Here is a 14408-nt window from a genome sequence, read left to right as displayed (position 1 = left end):
AGGTTAAGTGCAAAACCAGGATGGGGATAAGAGCGGTCTTCCTTTGGGAAGTGCAGGCATCTCACACTGGTCTACTGCTGTACTGACATTAAAAGTGCAATGGGTTATGTGGAAGTAGATTGTATCTATATAGTGACTGAAGGCTGTTACACAGTATAGCTGTACTCTAATTTCCTCAAGATGTCTCATGTTTGGCCTCTTTTCCAATCAAACTGTCACTGCTGCTTATTGCTCTCCATCTAGGTGGACCATGCCCTTCAGCTGTAATCTCTGCCTAGAAAAGGACCCTGTGTGCAGCCAAACCTACTTTCTCAAGGAAAAGTCAGGAAATCCTGTTTAGAATTATTTTTTAACTGCATTTTACATTCCACCTGGATTTTAAAGCAGGCAAACTTCAGTGAGAGGTATGGGAACCAAGAGACTTGGCATGTATTTACTTGAGGAAAAATTGTCTTTGCTACTGCTGCAGCAGTCTGGCTCCATGTCTGGAGCTTCCCCCTGGCTGTGCACCGGGAGTGCAGCTGAGGAGGGTACATGGCCAAGGAACCTGGGCAGTGTGGTGCTCATTTGGAACAGCTGGGTGGCAGCTCAGACCTATGGCTCGTACCTGCAGGTTGGATTTATGAGCGTTTGGGAAAACACAGCTATTCTACTACCAAAACCATGGCATTGCCAGTCTAATCCTGTTTTCTCATTGAAGGATTAGTTTCTAAGACTGGAACAAATCTTTCTGGGGGAAGAAGAGGAGGAGTAAGCAAACACAACTGTCATTTGGAACAAGAATTAAGAAGATGAAATGTGAAGAAATGCTGACTTAGACTGATCTAATCACCAAAGTGTAGTTCAGGGATGTGAGCTATGAAGCTGAGGCTTGGACTACAGAAAACACCTGGACAGGTAAAATACAATAGTTCCTCTCTGTGCTGGTCAGTGCATGTCCTCCTCTTGGTTTAAGGCCTGAAGGTCTGACAGTCGACGTCTTGTGACTGTGATTACAATAGTGCTGGACAGCTGTGACACCACTGCTCCAAGCCTCTGATGGTCTGGGAGGGTTTTCAGGGTCCAGCTCTGCCACTCGTGCTGAAACCCAGTCGTGATGTTCCTCCTGCCAGGGAAGGTGGGCTGGGGACAGTCGGTGGCCTGCACGTACCAAAGCGGTTTCTTAGTGTTTAATAGTCAGTACGGGCAGATCTAAATTATCTCTTGTCCCAGTTGCTTGATGCTTTTAGGCGGGGGTTGAGAACTGTACGCTGAGTGACGGCACGGTGGTTTATTACTCATCGTTATTAATTATTCGGGAAGCGATGGTTAGGCTTGCACTGTGAGCCCCACCGCCGCACCGGCTGCATGACAGCGGAGAGCCGCGGGGCGCGGGCGTGGCGGAGCCGGGGCTCGAACCCTCGGCCCATGCTGCGGGCCGCTGCGGCAGGTGGCCGGCAGAGGGCGCCGGGCCCCCAGGCACGGGGGGAGCGCAGCGGGGCTGCCCCGCGGCCGCAGAGCCCCGGGACACCGCCTCCTTCCCTCCCTGCGCCCCCTCCTCACGGGTACGGCGCAGAAATAGGGAGGGGACGGGTGGTGTGGGGAGAATAAAATAAAGTTTGAAACAATCTAGAAAAAAACAAAAAAAAAAATCCCAGTTTTAGAGGGAAGAAGACCAAACTTCCTCCGCCGTGGAAGGGTCGCTCCCCGGAAGGAGCGATGCGGAGAGTGCTCCAGCATGAGGCCGTGGGACTGCAGGGCTGCCTGCGTGTGCACAAACCCATCCTCGCTTACGTTCGCTACGAGCCCGTGCAGGGAGCGCTCACCATCCTATATATTCGCTGGACCAGGTTTTTGGCACGTTGGGGTGCTTTAAACTTGAGCGGATTCATGTACAAATCAATTCGGAATTGGGAAACCATCACTTCCCTTATGTTTATATCTCTCCTGCCTTACCAGTTTTCCAGCTGGGAAGGCTGGCAGGCAGACGGCTTCGGAGGTGGCTGCCAATGCTGATTCATGACCCAACCCACAAAGGATATTAATATGGTACCACAGGAACATTTTTGCCTCAAAGACAATGAATGTGTAGTTTCTATGATGCAAGTGGAGGTCAGTCTGATGTTCCTCTCTCGCCAGTAAGTTATACAATAAGTTTATAAGTGTAGTTGTTGGACAGAGCCAAAACCTCAGAATTGCTTTCAGAGCCAGTTTTTTACCCCATTTGGTTTACTGTGAGCCCCTGGTTCTTGGCCAGCTATAGTCATACCATAAATTAATTTTATTCTGCCATTTTAGAAGGCACTGTAAGGTTTAAGAATATTTTTTCCAGTTGTCACGTTTCTAAATATGCTCTCTTTTATTTTTGCCATATTCAATGCCAAAAAGCACAGCTTAGGAATGTAGTAGGAGCGTAGGAATTGCCACAACAGTCCATCTTGTCAGTCTGCTGTCTCTGTCGGCTGCTGGTGCCAGATGCAAATTCTTGAAGGAACTACGTAAAAGAAGTTCTCCTAAAATAAAAAATACTGACGTGTGGTGGGAGAGTAGGAAAATAAAAGTTGCAGGAGGGACTGGGCAGAAAGACTTTTTATTTATTTTATTTATTCATTCCATCTACTTACAGATTTGTTTTACAGGACTTTAAGCTGTTTTTAATTTTTCCTTCTTTTGCTTACCAGCCCTCAACTGTGCCACATATGAGAGGTTGCAAAAACAGAGCAGGGAGCTTCTTACTTTCTGTTTCAGGAGAAGGGAGCTCACTTTCTCTGTTGGGAGGCAACATAAAAGGCTTCAAAAGATGCCAATGATTTGTCAAAGACCATTGGAAGATGCAGCAAATCATTTAGAGGAGCCGACAGCGAGAATGCCTTGTGCAGCACAGTGCCGGGAAGCAGGATATGTGAATATATTTACAACAAGTTCATCTAGCCTGTCTAATGGCTAGTTGTTGTTTGAAGTGCTTGCATGAAAGCACAGCACCATGTGAGTGCAAGAAAATTCAATGGTACAAGGGAGTTATTTAGCTTATGCCCTTGAGATTAATCACAGGCTCGGTAACTTAACTCCAGAGCAATCTCTTCTGCTCTAATGTGACTTACTCAGACAGCAGCTGAACAGCCAAGGGCTGGGCATTTTGCAAAAATCATAATGTCAGATATTTTTGATGTGGAGTGGAATCCCCAGTTTGCGAAGTGCAGCTTTGCAGCCAGCAGAGCAGCAGGATCTGCTCCCTGCCTCAGTTAATGCGCTGGAAAACGGTGTTCCTTATCGCCCTCGGGAGCCTGCTGGGCTTCAGTGGTGACGAGGCACAGGAGGGAGAGAGCTGGAGCAGGCACAAATCTCAGGGACACTACTGTGAGGTGTGAACGTTCCCGCTGATGTCTGTGGAATCATTTTCCATGCTGCAAATTAGAGTGAAATATCCTCCAGGTGTTCAGTGTCAGGGATTGTGATCTGATCTTTTTGCGGGTTCATTAGCTGGATGAAGGGGACTCTTACAGTATTTCCTGATGCTGTCGTGTGCTGGGAGCTTACTGGAGACTTCAAACCAGCATTCAGTGTGAAAGAATACAGAAAATGCAGTGGATTAGAAGAGGCTTGTGTATAAAAGTTACTAAACCTACCATGGATCATATTCATAAAGGATTTTAGGGATCAACATATTCCTCGCTCAAGAATCTTTCCATCCTCACTGATAAGTGTACTGGATGAAGAACATCATTAATTTAAATGAATGTCTTGTGCTTATGTCTGAAGCTTATCCTCGTTCACCGGCAAGGAAGAGAAATGCTTTTTTCTTCTCTTTATTGCAACTCTGTGTGGCATGGTCCACCAACATACAAGGAGAGATTTTTTTTTTTTCCATACACATGTACCCCCAAAATGTCGCCCTAAATGATCAAGAGGAGAAAAAATAAAAAGGACATTCCACACACATAAAATATGTAATTAAAATGATGAATTATTGTAAGATAGAATATTAGCCTTTTGACATTTTAATCTGAGCGGGAGAGAGTGAGAGAGTGCATTTGGAGCCGCTCAATTAAATTTAGAATTTTTTCCCCTCCATTGTTATGAATAAATAGAAAGATTCTGTAGCAGTCTGCGGAATTATTAATTGCAAGTACTGTAGAAGGTGCATGCACCGTATCATGAAATGGAGTATCATTGTTAGTGACTATATTTCTTGGTAATTAAGGCCCAGACTAATGATGCAAGTTTTCTTCAGCATGATTTTCATCTGATTATGAGGCTGCTTCATTAAGAGCACTCAGACTAACGAGCTGTAGCTGTAATAAAGTAATTTTCTGTCTTGTGCTCTGATTGATAAAGAGTTTCTATAGCTAAAAGGAATTGAAAATATAATTATAATTAGAAATGGTTGAATAAAGTTATTACAGGATTGCTGAAGGGTAGTGCAATTGACACCATAATGTTTTTTGGAAGTGTGCATCTTAAAATTAGACTTTATAAAAGGAAGGGGGAAAAAAACCAACCCACAACCCCAAACCCTCTGTGCTAATAAATGGGCAGAATGTTGCTGCTTCCATAAAATGAACTGTTAGATTAAAGTAAAATGAGGTTTTCCCACATTGTTCAGAACAAGAAAAACATATGCAGGAAGAATGCTGTTGCCTTTCTTCCCAGCATTCCTCTTAAGTGAAGTAAAGCTTATGAAAGTGCTTTTTACTTCATTTATAAAAATTTTCATGCTGCCATATGTTGCAAAAAAAGATCTTTTTGATTAAGCTGATGTGTTTTGAAGCATAAGGTATAATTTTGGTGTTTCCCTTTAAAAAAGTGCAAAGAGTTATGTGAGTCTTTTCTGTGTATTAGCATACAGTAACTGGTGGTTTTTTAATACATGTGTTAGAACAGAGAGGTGTTCCTTTCTTTCTGTCTTTTTTAAAATCTCCTTGCATTGGCCAATATCAAAATATAACTGGGTCAAATACAAGGTCTTTCTCTTTTTTCTCTAGGGGAAGCAAATCAACTTTTTATCTCAGAAACCTTATTCTTTTTTATGATGTTCATATTATAAACAGCACAAACTCTGTTAGAGCAATCCTTTGTGTGTATGTCATAGGATATATATGCTGTATTGATAGAAAAAACTATAATAAGGGTTTTATTTAGAATTAGCTGGTGCACTTTAGTACTCAGAAGTTGTTTCACTTATTTAATTTGGAGGCTTTCTGTATTGCTGTATCTCCCTCTTTGGAAGTCATGCATATATTTTAAGGCTACAGTTATGCACATTTGGTTATGTAAATCTGTCCCATGCAGACTCCAAGGAACTTTATTGTATTGGTTGAAACAAGCAGTAGATCATCTAGAGGTATATTTATGCTAATTAACTTAAAGCCAGCATTTTGCATCGATTGCTCAGTCATAATGCTTTTTGGAAGATTTTTAGAATTTTTGAAAATCATTCTTAACACATTATATGGTGATAAAAGTGTGTCATTGGAATACTATTAGCAGGAATAGAAAAAGAGCAGAATTTTATTGGTTGTTCATTGAAAATGTTAGCTGTGATTAGTTACATAATCCTACATTAACCTGTAAATTAAAATTCCTTGGTGCAATTTGATGGCTGATTTAATTTTGTCTTTCTTTGTTTGCCGCAGGCTAATTCCATTATGAATTCTTTATACAGCCTTTTCCCTCAATGATTAGCAGCTTCTACTCAAGTTCTGATTACTATTGTACACTTAGCACTACATAAAGCTGGGGATTAATATTCCCCTGAAGAATTGTTGCTATGGATCTGCTCTATTCCTTCTAAGAGATGTTTCTGCAGCTTCAATTGTCCATAAATTATGATCTCTAGTGAATTATCAGTGGGAGCGAACTAAGCTTAACAAGCTGAAGAGAGCACTCTAGTTCTGAAAGAAAAAGGGAGAGAGAGAGAGAGAGATAAAAAGAGTCTCAATTATTAATTGCAAGGTTTCCATAATACAGAAGTGGTGATACTTTCCCTATCTTCATTCCTGTGAGCATGTAAGAGATCAGGGTGAGTCAGAAATACTGAAGTCCTAACCCCCTCCAGCACTTAGAGATAAAACCTACAGGAGGATCTTAATTATGTGGAGACAGAGGTGGAAAAACCTGCTCTGTCATCCTGGGGTTTAAGTTTGTATTTTGGCTCTTCTCATTTCTGTTTCACCATTTCTGTCCTCCTGGTATAGTTTTCAGCCTGTCAATAGCACTATTAGTAGCCTGGTTGAACTGCCTTTAAAATATAGTTGGGATTAATAGGGGATTTAATTGCAGATATCTGAGGAGCTTTCATATTTGGAGAGGTTTTATTAAGAGACAGCTATTCCAGTTCAAGTTTGTGAGCACTTTGCTATGCTCCCATCTGTTCCCCTTTGTTAGGGCTTTAAAGTCATCTTTCTCCTACTGATTCATGGCTGTTTTCCTTCTCCTCCCTTGAAAATTCTGTCTTGAAGGCTGCATTGCAGCGTTATTCTCTCTTGCCAGGTATGTTCAATTTTCCTAATTGACATGATCATGTGCTTCTGCCTTCCAGCCCCAGCCAAGCCCCCTCTTGCTCAAACTTTAGGCTGCAGGTCGTCAGGGTTAAAGACTGCAGCAGTGTGCCTCATTTTCAGGGAAGTCCTCATGGGGGGGCACAAAGCTGGCTCTGAGCCATCGTGCCAGGCTTCTTCTCCCAAGGTTAGGGAGGCAGTGACTTGGCAGCACTGCCCAGCAGAAGCAGAGCTGCCTTGCCTTTACTAGGGCACTGATCAGAACATCTTTGGCTATTCCATGCCAGAGGTAACATAAATCTCCAGTTCAGTTAGACTGACAGTGTGTTTTAGGTTGTCTTGAGACCTTTAGTCATTTAAAAAAAAATTCTTTATGCTAAAAGCGCTGTTGGATTGCATCTGCTAAACTACTTTATGCATTGTGGTACACTATCTGTAGTGGTAAATGATACTTAGTTGCACACAATGTTAGAGGGCCTCTGTAACTCTAGGAGTTACTGTGCTTTCTTGGGGCCTGTTTGATAACCTCCCCTAGTCCTATAGAGTAGATTAGGTGCTAAAGCTGACAGTGTTTCAGACCTATTCTAAGAGAAAATAACCCAAACTTTTAACACGTGACTAATAGAAGGTGTTTTTTCATCTTCCTTTTCAAAGCTCCTCTTGATAATATTCAGCAAAATCTGTATGCGTTTTAAATTAAAACCAGCAGCTGAGTCCAACTGGTGTTTTGTGCTTGGAGCTAGTGACGGAAAGAACAAAGGTGACTTAGTTGGGTTACTGAATCTGAATTCTCTGGTCTGCTTAGTTCACTTTGTGCTGCCTACTGAAACTGCTGGAGATGCCCATCAAACAATTCACTGTGGAACCACACTGTTACCTCTTAGCCTGTAGCACAACCACCAGGATATGGTATATACAAAGGAGTTTTGACTATACCCAAATGCTAGAGTTGGGACTAGGGACATTGAGGAGTAGTTAGGGTGGTCCCTGCAGAAGGGCAAAATTCTTGATTTTTTAAATTTTTGTTTCTTTCTCACCTGTGTGTTCTCTGCAGTACTCAAAAACTCATTGTAATGGACAATTTGACCTTATAGTTTCTGTTCTCTCATGTTGAAACTAACAGGCTAATCTTGAAGAAGCTGTTCTTTTTCTTCCCAAACAACTCTCTTGTCTTCATAGCCTCCTTTTTCAGTGCCATCCTCAATTTAGTAGAGAGCTATTGAAATTTTACCCCCTTTGCTAGGATTTTGACCTTCCTAGTGTTATTTGGGTGTTTTGGAGCTCTGGTGTGAAAAATAATGTCTTGCATACTTTCCTCCTGTGTTCCCTTCATGATTTTAAATTTGCTATGTCTCCTTTAGATAGCTGTTTTCCACCCTGAAGATTACTGCCTTCCTATTCTGAGTGTCTCCTCCTGTGGTCAGGAGCTGGTTTTCCTTCTTTGCTCCTTCCCCATTCTTTTCCAGGTGCGTCAATCAGAACTATCTGCAGTCCTCCAGACATGGATGTGTTGGGAGTTTGTCACATTCACATTTTCTTGAGTTTATTGGCATTTTGTTGTCCAGTCACCTAGTGCTGAACATGTCTTCATGGGCTATGGGTGGGGTAGTCCTACTATTTGCCCTCATGTGCAGACAGTGATTTTTCTGTTAATTAAATGTTAATATTTCTGATATTTCTGTAGTGAAGGCAAAAGAGTGGCTGTAAAAAGTTCCTTTATGTGAGTGTTTGTCACTCCTGTTAATTGATGCTAAGGTTGTCCTAGTAAGGGTCTTAGCTTAAGGCTCAGGCACAATCATGTCAGTGAGTTACTTACTGACATCAGTGTCATACTAGGCTGTGGTGACCATTACTTCTTTTCTTTTCCTTTAATTTGGCAATGGAAATCATAATTCTCTTGACTCCTCTGTTTTCCAGCTGAGATCCTAGTTCTAGGTTCTTTAGCATTCACCTTACACATCAAGGAAATCAAATATCAAAGAAATTAAGCAGTAATTCTCTTGCTCATTTTTGGGGTTGGGTCTAGCTGTGACTGAAGCTGGCTTTGCTTCAGTATGAATTCAATAAGATTTTTACTATGATCCACATCTGTAGAATAGATGAAATATTGGTCTGAGGTTTTTTCAGTACAAGTTTATTTCTCCAGCAGGGATAAACCTCTTAAGTTCTCTGCTTGATCCTCTCCAGCCATCTCCCTTTGAGTGCCCGATGTCTCTCCAGTGTTACTACTGCCTCTCTCCTCTCCCCGAAGTGCTGGCTTCTCTCTCTCTCTGCTCTGTCATATTCAACTGGACTAAAAGTGGTGAGAGAGGGCAGCAGAGATCCTTTTTAATAGTGTATCTGCCTCAGCTACAAAAAGGAGAGCTCCTAGAGCACAGAGGTGTTTGTAGCAGCCTGGTGCAGGGCTGAGGATGATGCCAATGGAATTCCAAAGGAGGAAGCACAAGGCAGAGATGCTCATGTGTACCTGTGAAGCCAAGCCAGCACAAAGCTTGATCAGTCCTGAGTAAAGAAAAGGCCTCAGAACTGTACTGCTGATAGAGCAAATGGGATGCAACCCCAGAATGCAAAAAACATTCAGGTCTGAATGTGTGTACCTGTTCTAAAGGTATGCCGAGCCAAACTGAGCACTGAAAGTGACCGTCAGTGATCTTTTCCAACCCAAAAGGTGCTCTGAATGTGAAGGTAAGGATGACCTAAAAGAGGGGCAAATATGAATAATGTTGGAAAGAAAGCGGTGAGTCCCCTTAACTCATTTCCGGGGGGTTCTCCTCCAATTCCATGGAATACAGAATCCATTAAAAATTGGGCTGGAAGGTGTCCCTTGTGTGTGTGTGGAGTTACAGCAATCTGGGTAGAATGGTTGGATGCTTTCCTGTGGCATGTTTCCCCAACCTATTCTGAGGGTCAATTAGTGATGGAGGTTATGTTGCTGCTCTTTCTTTTGTGGCAGTTCTTTATGGTGTCTTGTGGTGTTTGCTGTAGTCCTTACCTTTAATAGATGTGTCTTGAACCCCTAGGAACTTCATCCCAAAGCTGCTCAGCTCCATCCACTCTTGAGAATGCAGTGTTTCTGTGAAGCCCTACTGATACTGCAGAGAGCAGGGGAGTTGTTCTGTGTGTTTTGCAGGCTGCAGACACTGTTTATCTCTTCTAGCATTATGTTTTCTCTTTTCTCGCCAGCAGAGCCATGTTGACTCTGATCCAGTAACCCCTAAACATGTTTCTGTAGAACTGCTATTTAGCCACATGCTTCCTGTGTTTGAGCAGTTAAAACTCCAACATCTCCTTTTACTGGTCCTGATTTCATTTTGCCCTATTTTTCCTGTCTGTCCCTGTGATTTATCCAAAGCATTTGAACCCTCTTCATTCAGCTCTCTGCTACTGTGAAATGTGCTAAACTTTGTACAAATGAATTTTTGCTCTTCCTTGATTTTTAACTGTGCTGTTAAATCATAATTATTCTTATACCATGAACAGCTGACATACATTGTTCTGTAGGTCCCATTGTCCATGTAATCTTAAAGGAAAATTTTTGCTCCTTTGTTGGTGGCTTTACCTCTTCCTGTGGGAAATAAACCTGGAATTTCAGGGCCAGAGGGCAATTTTTCACATTTAAGCTGTCTTGCCTAATTTGCTGTTTTATTTGTTTCTAAGTCAGATGATAATGACACTGTGACATTTTTCTTTAAGAGTGTATCTTCCTGTCAGAAAATTCATAGGACAGTGAAAACTGACACCTAGAAAACATCCACACCCTTGGCTGTCTTTCTCAGACGTTTTTGAGTTTAGAGATTTACTTCACTTCCACTCCCCTCCTGTCCTCCTTTCTAGCAATGTCAATACTTTCTGAGAGATCTGCGTGGCAGAGGTACTCCTTGCAAGTTTCTGGTTGAGCACTGAAAAATATTTAAGTGATATGACACAAGAGCCAGTGCATTTCGGAGGAATCATTGCACATCTCACTTAGAAGTTAAGGGCAGCAGGCCTCAAAAATCTCAGTTCCCAAGAAGGGCACAGACTTGCTGTGCTGAAGAACACTAATAGAGACAAGAAAATGAGAGGATACAGGCAGCATAGACAAGATTTACAGAGTGTTGTAGAAATAAATACACTGCCAACAGCTTGTCACATGCTTCATTCACGCATTTACTGAACTCTGCAGAAATAGATGTGTTTAATCAAAGAACTGGAACTTTTTAAGATCTGTTGGCAAGTGCACCTCTGCCAGATTTGTTTTCTGGACATAAAGCTGTGTCTGTTGCAGGGTGGAAAATATTCCTCGATTCAAAGATTTACAGCAAAGATGAATTTACCAGTCAGGTAGATTTTACACCACATTTTCACATGAATAATCCAAAGATTATCTGTCTGAAAATGAAACTTCTAAACTTTGTTTCTGAAATTTTGTGGACCTTACAAATGACCTATCTGGCATAGAGATGTTTAATCCTACTGTATCTCTTTCTCCATAGATAGTTTAACCCAAAGGTGAGGAATTATTTTTGTGGAATAGTGCTTTTAAATGAGAGTGGATGATTTGGAGTGCATGAAAATATGATAATTCTCATTATTGCCTTTCCTTTACTTTTATATTTAGTATCTCCCACACCTCTCTGCAGCAGCTCTGATGACCAGAGACCTAAATTCTGATTGCTGTGGACTTGGTGCTAACTTTCCAGGATGAAAATAGGCTCAGGTCCAAAAGTCCTATGTGAATATTTGCAATTCCTGTTAACCTCAGCAGTGTGTAGCACACATTAAAATTACTTCTCGGACTTTCACCATATTTCCTATTAAACTGCTTACCTATAATCTGGTCACCAGAGGTGTTTCCCAGGGCTCAGTATTGAGCCCAGTCCTGTTTAATATCTTTTATCAATGGTCTGGATGAGGGAATTGAGAGCAGCCTCAGTAAATGTGTAGATGACACCCAGTTTGGTGGGAGTGTTGATTGCTGCAGGGCAGGAAGGCTCTTCAGAGGGACCTGGGCAGGCTGGATCCATGGGCTGAGGCCAACTGATGAGGTTCAACATGGCCAAGTGCCAGGTCCTGCACTGTGGCCTCAACAGCCCCCTGCAGCAGCACAGGCTGGGGCAGAGTGGCTGGGAAGGGGCCTGGGAAAGAGGAGCTGGGGGTGTTGGATGGCAGCACTGAACATGAGCCAGGTGTGCCCAGGGGACCAGGAAGGCCAATGGCACCTGGCCTGGATCTGTAATAATGTGGCCAGCAGGACCAGGGCAGGGATCGTCCCCTGTACTGGGCACTGAGGTCACACCTTGAGTGCTGTGTCCAGTTCTGGGACCCCCCAATTCAGGTAGAAAGTTCTGGAGTGAGTCCAGAGAAGGGCAACAAGGCTGGTGAAGGAATGGCTGATAGAGCTGGATATTTAGTTTGGGGAAACGGTGGCCCAGGGGTGACTTTATCACTCTCTACAGCTCCGTGAAAGGAGGTTGTAGCCTGGCAGAGGTCAGGCTCTTCTCCCAGGCAACCAGTGACAGGACGAGAGGGCATAGTCTCAAGCTGCTTCAAGGTGGGGTTCAAGCTGGACATCAGGAGAAATTTCTTCACAAGAAAGGGTTTTTAAACATTGGAATGGGCTGCCTAGGGAATTCATGGAATCACTGTCCCTGGAGGTGTTCAAGAAATGACTGTGTGTGAGAGTGCCATGGTCTAGTGAACAAGGTGGTGATCAGAGGTTGGACTTGTTGATCTCAGAGGTCTTTTCCAACCTAAATGACTCTGTGGTTCTGTGTAATGGGTCCTTATTAAATGTTAGTGTCCTCTGATCCTTTTTACTGGGTATTGTTCACCATCTATTATCTTTCTCCAGCTTTAAGCTTTCTGTCCCTGTATTTTATATTTTTGTATATTTAAAGACAAACTAAGTAACATACATATGTTGTACATGCCAACAAGATAAAAACCACTTTACTTCAGACCAAAGGTTCAGCAAATCCAGCATCCTGTTCCAGTTGATAGCTGTAAATGGATGCTTGGAGAAGATTAAGTGTGAAAGTGTTAAGATTAGTGTGTCCTTACCAATACTCTCCTAATCCTCTAGTACTTTCCAATCTAAGGATTTCCTGATCAATGTGTGGTATGTACACATCTTGAACCACTGAAAATATCATGTAGTCCCACCATCCTTTGCTAAGGACTTCTCCAGGTGACTCTTCATATGAGAGAGCTGTTAGACCTCCTTTGGTGTGTTTTGAATTTTGTTTCCACAAGCTTTATTTGATGATCCTTTGCTCTAGTATTGGAAGATTCTGTCCTCTTGAAGTTATGTGCAGTTGTTTGGCGTCCTACCACACCCAAAATAATTTATCATGACAGATTGAAGTGTCACAGCCTGTTTTGTTCTGCATAGAAATATTGTTCAATGTGCAAGTGCATCTGGATGAAACCTAACTTTCTGCCTGTGGTGGAGGGCAGATGACTGAGCCGTGTATAAAGGCTGTTGCAAAGTACGTGGCTGAATCCAAGTTTCATTCATTCTCATGCGTGTCCACTCCAAGCAACTAATTTCTGGAATTAGTGGATTGTTTCTTTTTCTTTCCCTCAACATCATCATAGGGTTTGTTATTGAACCGTTCTCTTGCAGAGAAGCTGAGTATTTTATTTCTGTTGTGTTCCTGCTCTGAGCTGACATAGAGGAATGAATTGTGGACAGTCAGCTCTTGGGCTGATATAAATCAGCATAGCCCTGTTGATTTCAGAAAAGCAGTACAGCTGGGTTAGCCAAGTCTTTTGATATGTATGGGAACTGTTTAGTTTCCTATCATGAGTGGTTGTGTCCCTGACTTCAAGTATCTTCCAAAGAATGGTGCTGAAAAGGAGTTGATGCAATAAACCTTCTCTGTGATACTATATTCCTCCTCTGATGTTTCAGTATATGCAGTAGTCAAAATGTTTGCACATGGGTTATTATTATTATAACCCCCAGTGAACTTGTCTCCCCAGCAGGAGTTCAGATATACAAGATAAAGTTAATTGGGCTCCCTTTCAAATGGAGGATTTAGACCTCCTTCCAGCTTTTCAGGTAAGGGAACGTGTTTTGGACTGTTGTTATCTCTCCCTTCTCCCTTGAGCTATGCTAATTCAAATACTGTAAGCTGATAAACATTATTCTAACATTGGTAACACTTGTATAAACTCCAGTGCCGTTCCCTTCTTAACACCTCCCACTTCCTTGCATCCGTGTAAATTCTTTGCCCCAGCATGGTGCACAAAGGTCCGATACGGATCGTGTAACATACCCAATACAATGAACGCTTTCTTTCCATCTTTGCTGGACTCTGGAACTCTTTTGCTTTCCTTCTGTTCAGCACTGAAACCCAGGCCAGCTTGCCAGTGATTTATTGGGTATTCAGGGTTTCCAGTGATTTACATTTTCCATCTTCCCTTGAAGGCATTCGTGCTGCTTCAGGAGGATGTGGTGTTTGGCTTTAATGTAAAATATGCTTTGCAATGATTTTACTTCTGAATTCAATAGTCTTACCTTCTTTGTAGGAGTTTTAAAAACAGTACTACTAGCTGGATTTGGGCTTGAGAAAAAAATAAAAGGAAAGTTTCTACTTGCAAGCATATAAAAAAACCATAATGGTTTTGGTTTGGTTTTTCTTTGCTCTGGAAAGAGAGGAAGAAGTCTGGGTTTGACAGACCTCAATGAATTCATCTGGAGAATAAAATTAAGTCCATCTTTTCACAGGTATTTATCCAATTAGAAGATGCTCTTTCTCCTCTGCTCAAGGTTTAGGCAACAAGTAGAACTCTTCCTTTCCATAAATAATCGCTAGTGAAGGCTCAGCCTTTCTATTTGGGAGCATTTCTGGGAATATTTATGAAGAGATTGCATCCTTTGGTTAAAAAGTAAGATCAGACCATTCCTTTCTCTCCCCCTGCCCCCTGTTAATTTCCAGGTTAGTT

General features: G+C 42.2%; 1 long non-coding RNA gene across 2 annotated transcripts in view; it reads left to right on the top strand.

Moving 5' to 3' along the window:
- The first annotated feature begins 280 nt into the window (after positions 1 to 280).
- The window catches only part of LOC119699820, a 54263-nt gene continuing 40135 nt past the window's right edge, over positions 281 to 14408 (top strand). For both annotated transcript variants that reach the window (XR_005256558.1, XR_005256557.1), the window contains exons 1-2: positions 281 to 404; positions 701 to 897. This is a non-coding gene — a long non-coding RNA (uncharacterized LOC119699820). The remainder of the gene's footprint in view (positions 405 to 700; positions 898 to 14408) is intronic.

The sequence above is a fragment of the Motacilla alba genome, chromosome 3, assembly GCF_015832195.1.
Source record: "Motacilla alba alba isolate MOTALB_02 chromosome 3, Motacilla_alba_V1.0_pri, whole genome shotgun sequence".
In the NCBI taxonomy this organism is placed as follows: domain Eukaryota; kingdom Metazoa; phylum Chordata; class Aves; order Passeriformes; family Motacillidae; genus Motacilla; species Motacilla alba.
The sequence above is the reverse complement of the archived record's forward strand: the minus strand, read 5'-3'. Positions and strand labels throughout refer to the sequence as shown.